Raw genomic sequence first — 12,695 nt, 5'->3', positions numbered from 1 at the left:
AAAGGAAGTGCTAGCAATAAAGGATTCTATCTGCCAAGAAAATTATTTTCTGTCATGCTGTTGAGAGAGTTGATTTTCTTAATCCTCATACTTTTTCAAATCTAGTTAAAGAAGATCAGAACTATCCGGTCTTAACATTTGTTTGGTTATGGACATTTTGCAAAAGGCTATTTTGCCCTGTCAGTCATCTTTTTAAAAAGAAGCGAAGCTTTCTGTGCCTTTCTGATGTCAAAGTGAGGATGTGGGGGGTCCTCCAGTATGAAATTCTGGATTTCCCTGGGTCTTTTGTAGGTGCAGTGATCAAGTGTGCTTACCACACAGGAGCCAGAAATCTGTATATCATCTCTATAAGGGGGATAAAGGGATGGTTGAACAGACTTCCCACCGCTGGTATGGGTAACATGGTGATAGTCACAGTTAAGGCAAGGCAAACCACAGCTCAGAAACAAGGTACATCAGCAGTGGCAACTTGACAACGAAAGTCATACCATGAAGATAGTGTGTTTCTTTATTTTAAAGATAATGCAGGAGTCATGGTAAACAATAAGGCTGGACCAGTTTTAAAGGAATGCTCAGACTTATGGCCCCGGGGTTGTATTCAATGCAAGGAGCATTGGATGATTTTCCAGTGTATTTTTAAATAATAATAATAACCCATTTAAAAGTATATTTGCTCCAAGTTTCTTTAAAAAAAGAGAAAATGTGATTGAAATTAAATCAATGTTTGTTATAATACCCAACAAGTGTTTAGCACAACCGAGGCAGTAAACATCAAGTCTATTGATGGATGATTCTCAGTCTAACATGCATCAGATTCACCTGGACAGCTTTTTGAAACACTTGTTGTACCCCATCCCAGCATTCCTGAATCTTCAATAATCTTAAGGTAAAGCCAAAGGATTGCATTTTTGGGAAGCAGATGTTATGGCACAGCAGGTAAACCCAGTGCCTGGGACAGCGGCATTCCATATCAGAGTACACAGTTTTGAATCCTGGCTCCACTCCTCATTCAGTTTCTTGCTAATGTGAAACTTGGGAGGCAGCATGTGGTGGCTCAAGTACTTGTGTCCTTGCTACCCATGTGGGAAACCAAGATAAATTTCTGGGCCCCTGGCTTTGGCCTGGACCAGTCCTGACTATTGTAAGTATTCAAGGAATGAGCCAGCTGATGGAAGATACCTCTTTCTCTTTTCCTTCCTTCTTCCTTTCTCTCTCTCTCTTTCTTTCCTGTGTGTGTGTCACTCTACCTTTCAAACAAATAAATAAACATTTTTTGAAAATAATTTTCATTTTGAACAAGTTCCCAGGCCATACTGGTGCTCCTGTGAAAACCACTGCTTCAAATCCAGTTCAAAACATTATGGTCCAAAGGTCAAATCCAGCCTAATGTCTTTTTCTTGTTTAGTCTGAAAGCTAAGACTAGTTTTTAATTTTAAACAGTGGGGAATTTTCAAAAGAATATTTGTGACATATAAATATTATATAAAACTCAATTTTCAGTATCCATAAATAAAATTTAATCACAACATAGCACATTCATTCTTTTACTTACTGTCTGCAGCTGCTTTTACTCTACAACAGAAGATTGAGAGTTGCAGAAGGCCTAAAATATTTACTATATGGCCCTTCACAGGACAAATTATCCAATCCATATCACAGATGGAAGCAAGAGCTAACACATGATTGTTAGCAGGTGGTAGTGTTGCAATTCATATCCACATCAAACTTCAGAGCACATAGTCTTTAATATTTTCAAAAGATGTTGAAATTCACTATTTCTAAAATGATTCTTTTGAGTTGGTAGCATTAATCTCTGGCATTCTTTCACTAGTTCAGTGATTGTTTCCCATGGTTTCCCCTATTTTGTCCCACTAGCATTACCTCTGTTTTTTTTTTTTTTTTTGTCCAGAAGAATATTTACCTTGAGAAAAGCTACTTGATTCACCTTGATTTAGACTTGGTGGATCCATTGTCCAGAAACTTAGTTTGTTTCATCACCTGCATAGTTAGGGATGAATGGAAGAAGATGTATTTCATAAAAGATCTATTGAGTTATTTTTATATTTCAGAATAATAGCTGATGATGGGAAAAGCAGAAAAGTTCAACCTGGATTATGTAGGAATAAAAAATGAAGTAATAATAATGACCTCATAGGTTTAAGCAAGAGGGGCTGCTTGATCCAGTTAAATTCTCTGTAGAAAGAACAAGTGATGTATTTCACAGGGCTATCACCATCCACAAAAACAAGGGTAGTGTCAGCAGTCCAAGTTCCTCCGCCCTCACTAAATATGTCAGCAGAGCCAGTCTCTTCAAACTAGTATCATTCAGCTTCAGAAAGAACGTTTCTTCTGCCTTTTTCCAATGCATCATTTCAGGATTTTTTGTTTTGAGAGAATGACAACTGAAAGCATTATGCAACATACAGAAATAATGATTTTGGAAAAACTTGAAGTAGACTTGTAGAAAATATCCAAAATTTAAGCAAAAAAAAAAATGTGTGCCTAAATACATAGCTTTTTAGGAACACAATCAAATTTCTCTGCTATTTGTGATGACTATCTGACTAACTGCTAAATCCTGTTACTGTAAATGAAGGATCTTATCTATAGGTATTTAAAATGAGATGGAATTAGACATGAGAATCTGTACGTAAACAAATATGTGGACTTGTTTCTATTTCTATCAACTAAGAAAGACTTAGTAAAAGAATTGAGAAATTTCTTTTTGCCAAGTTATTCATTGAAGGTCTTAACCAGTTTTGAATACAAACCTCACAGTTTAAGTCTAATTATATCACTTTCCATTTCAAGCATAGTAATTATTAGCTCTTTTCTTAATTAATATTTTCAGGATTGCAACACTAATTACCTACAGATTTTTAAGGTGGTATTTAAGAATATAAGTCCAGAAGAGATGATGTGTGCCTACTGGTATTTAGGCAAGTTGCCAACTTGTCTCCCTTCTGACAATGCTGGCTTTGAAGCAGGAATAGAGAAGCGAACAGCTGAGTGGAAACCAAAATTTCATATCCTACCAACATTTTAAGTAATAACTATAAATAATGGAAATAGGAACTAATTTTTAAAATTTATTTTATATATCTGGTTAGCAGTCTATAATTCAAATATAACTCTTAAAAATGAAATTCACAAAAAAATCATAGTTTTTTACAGACTAAGAATCTTACCAGTGTTTTTAGAAGCACATGATGATTCTTCCTGTTAATATCTACTAATCATTTTTATTTACACATAAACATACATGGCAAAATGTTGATGGTTGTTTAAGCCAGGTGAGAGATAAATGGGAATTTATTTTACTTTTTACTTTTGGTTATGTTTGGAAAGTTTCATAATAAAAAGTTTTTCAAAGAAAAATACATAAATATAAGAGCTCATGTTTCTATACTGATGGAGCCATTAAAGAGAGTCAAACAATATCAAGTTCAATGAATCATTAGAAGACCTAACTAATTACGTAGCTCAAGCATTTACTCCTCAAGTTCTTATTCTGAAAATGTTAATAAAAAATTATTGAGGTTCAAGCCCAGAGTATAGTTATTAAAGTTAAAATAGAACTTAGACAAACGTCATAATTTTTTAAAAACTGAAAGCTCGGATTCAATGCTCGTCTGTTTTGGATAAGTCGTAATACTTAAGAAGATTGAAACCTAATGAGAAAGAGAAAAAAATTTACCTGGCCAAATTTTACTGCTGCACTAACAGCTTCCTTTTTAAAGTCTTCTAACCCTTGCTGCTGTTTTCCATTGTGAATGTTCTCTCTTAAAGAGGTGAGCTGTAAAAGTAAATATGAAGGCTCCATCAGAGCTATACAGTGAGACTATGCCTAACCCATTAAAATAAGCCCTGGGAATTTTCAGAAGGGTTAGAGCTTTAATGTGCTTTACCTGGGCTAAGCTTGCTGCAAGGTCCCAATGTCAAAATTATAGATAGGCCCCCAAACCTATGTCAGCAAATGTTTTAAACTTCCTCCCCACACCAAACTAAATCGGCCAACTATCAAAATTGATTAATTTGAAGAACAGCTAATAGAGCTGTCAGTGAGCAATAAAATGACCAGGATGTAAAGGTACCAACTGGGGAGAGGGAAACCAAACAGCCTAAAGTAACGCTCAACTATGCACAATTGCAGTCGGTGGTGAAAAATGAGTATAGCCAAGAGAATTTTTTTAAATACCAATAACACTAAGGCTATAATTTTTTAAAAAGGCTGTAAATTGTGTCATCTATGGGTAAATCAACAGTGCACCCGAGCCATATTTTGACTTCCAATTTATTTCTCTAATCTGGTGATAAACTTTGCAAGTGGCACTACAGATGGGAAGATTAAGTAGGTCAAGCAGAAAAAGGGGATATATAAAAACAGAGAAGGGAAAGACTTGATGTGTGTTCACATCAGCCCTATCAGTAGAGCAAGTTTAAACCTTGATCCATGACACAGTTTGTAAAAGAGCTGGCCCATCACTAATTAGAGCCTTCACTGTGATCCTTTACCAAAGCACATTCATTATGTACCCCAAGGACTTTCTTGGTTTCATAGACCTACCAGTGGTACAAGATACTAAGATTCAGGGATTTCATGAACCCACAAGCAAACAAATAAAAGATAGTCGCATATATATTTTTTCCAATTGTTTCCCAGTTTTATCAATCACATAACATTTCACATGTTTACTGTTGGTTCATCAATTGGAAGAAAGTGCTAAGCATAAAGACAAATGCTTGGATCATCTTTAGCTACTTTTCTCGGGCTATCAACTGTAACAGAAGTGGAGCAGCCAGAATACAAACCAGCATCCCTATGGATATTTAACAATTGCTAAGGTACCATTTAGGAGTACCTAGATTAGAGTCCTGGCTCTACTCTAGTTTCTATCTCCCAGCTAACATGTACCCTTGGGCACAGCAGGTGATGCCTCAATATCGGGTTCCTGACATCTATATGGGAAAACTGTATGGAGCTCCAGGCTACTGGCTTGGGCCTGGCATAGGTCAGGGAGGGGGCTAATGGATGAAGAGTGAACTGTGGATGAGATATCTCTCTCTCTCTCTCTCTCTCTCTGCTTTCCACATAAAATAAAAATAAATAAAAATTTTATAATATCATAATTTGTCCATATTTAGGGTATATTAATACATGTACATCATGATGCTTATTAAACCATACAACCTTAAATATAATGGTATACAACTTTTAAAATGAAGGATAAAATTGAAAAAAATTAATGTATCTCAAAAAATCATCCTGCCATTTAAGAACTGAGAAGAGGGGGAGATTTGTTGATGTGATAAAATCTTAGCATCATCTTATCTGGGAGCCTTTTGCAAACTTGTAATTCCAGACCATTTCCCCACCTATGAGAAAGAGCAAAGTTCTATAGAAACAAATATCTTGTCTGTTTTTCTGCAGTAATGTACTCTTAAAACTTAAATACGTACTAGGTGTTTAGTAACTTTTTGTTGAAGGAAGGAACAGATGGCCTTAATATCACCAAGGTGACAGTAATAATCATGTGAGATTCCATACCATTTTAAGATTCAACAGTTTAAGACATCAATCTGTATTCTATCATATTTAAGGTTTGGCTTCCTATTTCACTTTCTGCTTCTAGCGATCTATGACTTAAAGGACAATTTAGGGAAATAAATTACTTATTATAAACAACAAGAAAACCACTTACCCTGTGACCACTAACTGTAGTGAGAAAATAACTGAGGGTAACTGTCCATTTGGAACTGAACGTTAGCACCTGATGAGAAACTTCACTTTCTTCCTACACATTCCAGCTTGGTTTTCTCAAACCAGCCTCCTCATCACCAGCTAGCTACTCCCCTTTTTAAGCAAGTAAGGATAGGAAGAAGTGAAAGGGTTAAAGTTTTAGGAATACTTTTTTTTTTCTTACTGAGTAACATGGTTATTTTAAATAGTTACATTCTTCCAGGATAACTTCCCCAGTGACTGATTTTCTTCTTTATGGATTATATACTTGTCCTCAACATAATTTTGGAATTCTTTTGATGATCCTTGTTTCACTGGATCTGCTACCTAACAGATGCCTGAATATTTAAAATCCCAGAGGACTACAATATCCTGTGGTTTCAAATTCCTGTGCAGTTGATCCAGCAATTCTGGTTTCATTCTTTTCCTACCATCCCAAGAGCCATTACAGATGCTCATTACTGTATATCCTTCATTCTCATATGGTTAATCCAAACGCAGCTCCAGAACAACAGCTTTTCTCTTTTTTTTTTTTTCCTCTCCCTGGATTTATATCCCTTGTATTTTTTCCCTATTTGACATTTTTTTCATCTTTCTGTCTTTGAACACCCCAATTTTTAATATGACAGTCCTAAAAAAGTGACATATGATGGGCATGTGGCACAGCAGGTCAAGCCACCACTTAGGGTACCTGCATTCCATTCTGGAATACCTGGGATTCAGTGCTGCCTCCACCTCCAATCAAGCTTCCTGGTAACATGCACCCTTGGAGGCAGCAAATGATGACCAAGTATGTGGTTCGAGTTTCCATGAAACAGGAAGACCTGCATCAACTTTTTTGGCTCTTGGCTTCTGCCTGCCTCCAACCAGCCGAAATTGTTGCTGGCATTGAAGGAATGAATTTATGGATGGAAGATATATCTCTCTCTCTCCCTCTATCTATCTATCTCATTACCTTTCAAATAAATAAATAAATCATTTAAATAAAACAGTATATTAAAAATAAATGACACATGGGAAATAAAATACAATATGTGAATTCTTAATCCATCTGCTATAGATATATATGGGTTCACTTATTAATACAAGTATAAAAATAAGATAGAAGCTATTAGTGCATGAACAACCAAATTCTGAACAGTTTTGTAAGGGATTCATAGATGTAAATATTTAAAGCTTAGAATTAAACACATTGGGCTGGCGCCGTGGCTTAACAGGCTAATCCTCCGCCTTGCGGCACCGGCACACCAGGTTCTAGTCCCAGTTGGGGTGCCGGATTCTGTCCCGTTTGCCCCCCTTCCAGGCCAGCTCTCTGCTATGGCCCGGGAGTACAGTGGAGGATGGCCCAAGTGCTTGGGCCCTGCACCCGCAAGGGAGACCAGGACAAGCACCTGGCTCCTGGCTTCAGATCAGCGCGATGAGCCGGCCGCAGCGGCCATTGGAGGGTGAACCAACAGCAAAAAGGAAGACCTTTCTCTCTGTCTCTCTCTCTCTCACTATCCACTCTGCCTGTCAAAAAAAAAAAAAAAAAAAGAATTAAACACATTGAAAAACTATTCAACGTCAAATTCAGAAAGAAAAATTTTGATACATAACATACCTGAATTCAATTTGGCAAACAAGATGACTTAAACTTTTTATAAGATTTATTTATTTGAGGGCCGGTGCTGTGGTGCAGTGGGTTAATGCCTTGGCCTGAAGCGCCAGCATCCAATATAGGCACCGGTTTGAGACCTGGCTGCTCCACTTCCGATCCAGCTCTCTGCTATGGCCTGAGAAAGAGTGGAAGATGGTTCAAGTCCCTGAGCCCCTGCCTGCACCCGTGTGGGAGACCTGGAGGAGGCTCCTGGCTCCTGGCTCCTGGCTTCGGATCAGCACAGCTCCAGCCATTGTAGCCAGTTGGGGAGTGAATCAGTGGATGGAAGACCTCTCTCTCTCTCTCTCTCTCTCTCTCTCTCTCTCTGCCTCTCTCTCTGCCTCTCCTCAGTAACTCTGACTTTCAAGTAAATAAATATATATATATATATATATATATATATATATATATATAGGCAAAGTTAGACAGTGAGAGAGAGACAAAGGTCTTCCTCCCATTGGTTCACCCCCCAAATGGTTGCCACAGCTGGCACGCTGCGCCAATCTGAAGCCAGGAGCCAGGTGCTTCCTCCTGGTCTCCCAAGCAGGTGCAGGAGCCCAAGGACTTGGGCCATCCTCCACTGCACTCCGGGGCCACAGCAGAGAGCTGAACTGGAAGAGGAGCAACCAGGACAGAATCTGGCACCCCAACTGGGACTAGAACCCCGGGGTGCCGGCGCCGCAGGCAGAGAATTAGCCTAGTGAGCCGTGGCTCCGGCCAATAAATAAATCTTTATTTTAAAAAAAAAGATGTATTTATTTATTTGAAAGTGAGAATGAGAGAGAGAGAGAGAGAGAGAGAGAGAGAGAGATCTTTTATTCCCTGATTCACTTCACAGATAACCACTTAAGCTAGGACTTTGCCAGGCTGAAACCAGGAGCCAGGACCTTCTTCTGGGTCTCCCACGTGGGTTGGCAGAGGCCCAAATGCTCGGATCATTTTTAGTCACTTTTCCCAGGCCATAAGTAGAATCGGAAGTGGAGTAGCCAGAACACGAATTAGTATCCATATGGGATGCTGGCGTTCCATGCAGCAGCTTTACTCATGGCTGACCTCTAAAGTCTTTTAATTTCTGTGATTCTATAATGATATGGATTGATGATAAGTGCAGCTGTATAAATAATACACAACCGTGTAGTTACAAGACTTTTTCTAATGAGGTCAATATTAGCTAATATTTCTGCAGAATGGCAACTCTGATCAAGATGTAACAGCATTTTATTAAATTAGAAAATCTATAGTAGAAATTATTAGAGCAGACTTTTGGCCTAGAAGTTAAGCGACCACTTGGGATACCTGTATTCCATATCAGACTGGGTTAAAATTCCAGCCCTGCTCTGATTCCAGCTTCCTGTTAATGGTTACCCAGGGAAACAGCTATGATTGCTCAAGTACTTGGGTCTCTGCACCAAAATCAGACAGATTTTCAAGGTTGCTGGCTTTGGCCTGGCCCAGCCCTAGTTTTTGTGGGCATTTGGGAAGTGAACCAAGAGATGGAAGATTCTCTCTTTCTTTCTCTGGCTGGCTCTCTCCTTCTCTTCATCTCTCTTTCAAATAAATTAAATAAAGGTTTTTAGTGACAGAAGTTATTAACAGACCACTTGCACTAACATATAAATTTATAAATGTTCGAACTTCAACTGAAATAGCAGTACAACTCCAGTCACCATCTCTTCTTCCTTTAAAATGAGCTAAGCACAGTGCTAGCCATTGGATTTATACTATATGTAGGAAAACTAAATTTAGACAGTAAGAAATTTACATTTTAATGGTAGGAATAGGGGAACAGGAAATAAGTAAAAATGCCTATAAATATTTTCAGGAATTGATAAGTGATCTATTCAAATGAAATAGATCAACATGGTAAAGAGCCAATTAAAGTGTTGCATTTTGTAGTGTACTTAGAGCAGCTTCTCCAGGATGTCAATCTTCAAATGAGTACCTGAATGAATGAGAAAGCAACAACTGGAATCTGAATTTGAAAATAAGCTTACAAACATGTAGCAGATGCCCTCAGAAAGGAACAAACTTGGAATATTTGGGAGCCAGAGCAAGATCAGAACACTGAGGCAGAATAAAGGAAAACACAAAGCAGGCAATGATGACTGTCAGGAAAACAAGGACAAATGCTGAGGAGCCAAGAGAGGAGTTTGGGTAGATATCTAACTGTGATGGCAAATCATTATGTAAGGTATAACATGATGCATATTTTTAAACTATTTATTTTCATTTTATTTGAAAGGGAAGAGAGTAAGAGAGAGGGAATTATCCACCCTTGGCTCATCCCCCACACTCCAAATGTCCACAACATCCAGAGCTAGGCCAAGCCAACGTCAGGAGCACTGAAACTCAATTTGGGTCTCCCACGTGGGTGGCAGGGCCCTGAAGCACTTGGGTCAACCCCTGCTGCCTCCCAACATGTACATTAGTGGGAAGCTGGATCAGAAGCAGAGTAGCTAGGACTTGAACCAAAGCACTTTGATATGGGATGCGGGTATACTAAATGGGGACTTAGCCACTGCATCAAACATCCACCCCAATAAGATACTTAATACTGCAAGAAGACCACTACACATGGTAGGTAGAAAATGGACTGCAATGAACCAAGTGTAGGTATAAAGTAACACATTAGAAGACTTCAGTTGTGTAGGAAAGCAACTAACATATGCTGGCCTGGAATTATAGCAGTAGAATTGGTGAGATGTGCATAAGTAAAAGTTCTATCTTGGAGGTAGAGCTTACTGAACTTAAGGAGTATGGAATCTGTGGGGGGAAAAGCAATTAACAATGATTCATGGGTTTTTGTTCTGAGCAACAGGATAGATGATTTACTGAGCTGAAAAATGCTCAAAGGAAGTATCAGACATCCTGTTTTAGTCATCTTAAAGTTGTGATGTCTATTGGATGTGCAGATATGATGTGGGGAGTTAGACACACGACTGTGAAACCTGAGACACACCTGGGCTGGTGATAGAAACCTGAGTCTTATCAGCCTAGCACTATCCTAGCACCATCCTAGAGCTAGTGTGTAAAGCTCTGAACATATGCCCTTCAAAAACAGAAGATGGAGAGAAGAAGTGGTCAGTGAGATAACGGGAAAATCAAAATCGGATTCACGGTATTCCAGGACATATGGAGGAAAAAGTATTTCAAGAAGCAAGGAGTGATCAAACCCATTAAATACTGTGTAAGTGTGGGAAAGGGAGGACCACTGGCTTAGACAAAATTAAGGTCATTTACGACCTTGATGAATATATTATTCTTCAAACAAACCTGATGAAAAATGAATTATTATTTCTCACTTTATATATGGCAAAACTTATCTTTGAGGAGGTTAAAATATGTGACTAACCTCCCATCACCTTACTCATCTTAGACTGTAGTTTTCCTTGTTACCTATCTCAAGTCATTTTTAGAAACAAATAGAATTAACTAATGTTTTAAATGATATCTAAATACTATCTTCAATGTAGCCTATAATTACTGTCCATTTTCAATTATTATTTGGGGTATATTCATTTGGAAAATATCTGCCAATCCATTCATTAACAAAAATTTTACCACTAAGTGTGAATTATTTAGTCAGTAACTAAAGATAGTGGGAGAATAATGTAATTATCATAAGTCCCATTCTCTGAAGTAAAAGAGAACCCTAAGTACCTGGAAAATGTCAGTTTAGGGTCTCAAATGTCTAAAGAAAATCTTGAGACATTTAAAATAAAAAAAAAAACTTTAGAAAAAGGTTTTCAAAAATACAAAATCCATTGTATTTTTTTGAAAAAGGAAAGGGTATTTTCTTTGCCCCCTGATTGCTTTCTACATAGAGTAATACTGCTGAACTCTAAAGAATTCATCTGCAAGAGCATCTTTAAAGTATTCATTTTTATCCTACTGTTCATAGATATGTACTGAGCAGTAGGAGGTTTGTTCATGCCTAGTGCATTTTTAGAGTAAAAAGGGGAATTTGTTCCACTTTTACATTTCCATGCTCATCTCTTTCCTAAAATCTCAAAAGCTAGTATATAACTAATAGTTAGGAAACTTGTCTTTTTAGCTTAAAAATTCTTTTTATGAATTTAAAAGAATGATACAGTGCTACTGATCTGAATATATGAGCCCCATTATGAGTATCTATGAATATTTAAGAATTAGGAATCAGAGAACATTTCAGTATATTTTCAAGTTATTTTAATCCCATCATATAATAAAGTACCTAAAAATAGGATTCACTATTTTGTCAAACTGGTAAAGCCTTATCTTGTTGAATCCTTTACAAAAGTTATTTCAAAATTAAAAAGGATATACTTGTGTTAAAATTATGAAGTGCATTTTCTATCATTACCTAAGCACTTTCAAGACAGCGTGTTAAATCGTCTATATCCTTATTTTCTAGTTTCAGAAATTAATTTGACTATCCATTGTTAGTTACACCTAGAATTTTGCTCACTTTAAAAAGCAGTTGGCTAAGAAAAAGGAATGAACAAATTCTACCCCCTCTTTTCTTCAGGAGCTTCCTAAAGAGTATGGTAAATGAGACACACAGAGTCAATTTATTTCTAATTGTGATCATGCCCATTATGCTGAATGAAGCATCCTGAGTTCCCTTGAACCTAACCTATAACTCAATGGAGACCTCTCTCCTTTCCTGAAACCAAAAGCCTCCCCATCAGGCTTCTGCTAGGAGCTAAAGAGATGGGTGTGCTTCAGATCACATTGGGAAAGTGAAAAGAGTGGTAAACCGAGGAGGGCAGATTCCAGGGACAGGGCTGGTCAGAGAGTAGATGGTGGAGGAGCTTCCCTGATGAATCAGCTTTATGGAACCGAAGAGTGGTTCTTCTGGGGTTAATCAGAGGCCCTTGGTCAGGAGTCAGATGGGTGTCTCTTCATTTCTGCAGTGAAGGATGAAGGCCCTGGAATAGAGGTTTTCCCTGGGCATCTCACCCATAAGCCCCCAGCAATCACTCCCTGCTTCTGCTCATTTTGTATCCTCCACACAGAGTACTTGGCTGCAACTCAACCTTTGGAAATTCCATCTGTGTCTCAAAGTCCAGGTGCACACCTAGAGCTTTGAAAGTCAGCATTGGGGCTGACGCTGTGGCATAGTGGGTAAAGCCACTGCCTGCAGTGCTGGCATCCCATATGGGTCCCAATTAGAGTCCCAGCTGCTCCTCTTCCAATCCAGCTCTATGCTATGGCCTAGGAAAGTAGTAGAAGATAGTCCAAGTCCTTGGGCCCTTGCACCTACATGGGAGATCCAGAAGAAGCTCCTGGCTCCTGGCTTCAGATCGGCACAGCTCCAGACATAGTGGCCAATGGGGA

At 38.3% G+C, this 12,695-nt stretch overlaps 1 pseudogene; it reads left to right on the top strand.

The window, feature by feature from the left end:
* Positions 1 to 225: 225 nt before the first annotated feature.
* On the top strand, positions 226 to 644 carry LOC133774276 (large ribosomal subunit protein uL14-like; annotated as a pseudogene).
* Positions 645 to 12,695: the final 12,051 nt, after the last annotated feature.

Source organism: Lepus europaeus, chromosome 15 (assembly GCF_033115175.1).
Source record: "Lepus europaeus isolate LE1 chromosome 15, mLepTim1.pri, whole genome shotgun sequence".
Taxonomy (NCBI): domain Eukaryota; kingdom Metazoa; phylum Chordata; class Mammalia; order Lagomorpha; family Leporidae; genus Lepus; species Lepus europaeus.
This window is presented reverse-complemented; position numbering and strand designations above follow the sequence as displayed.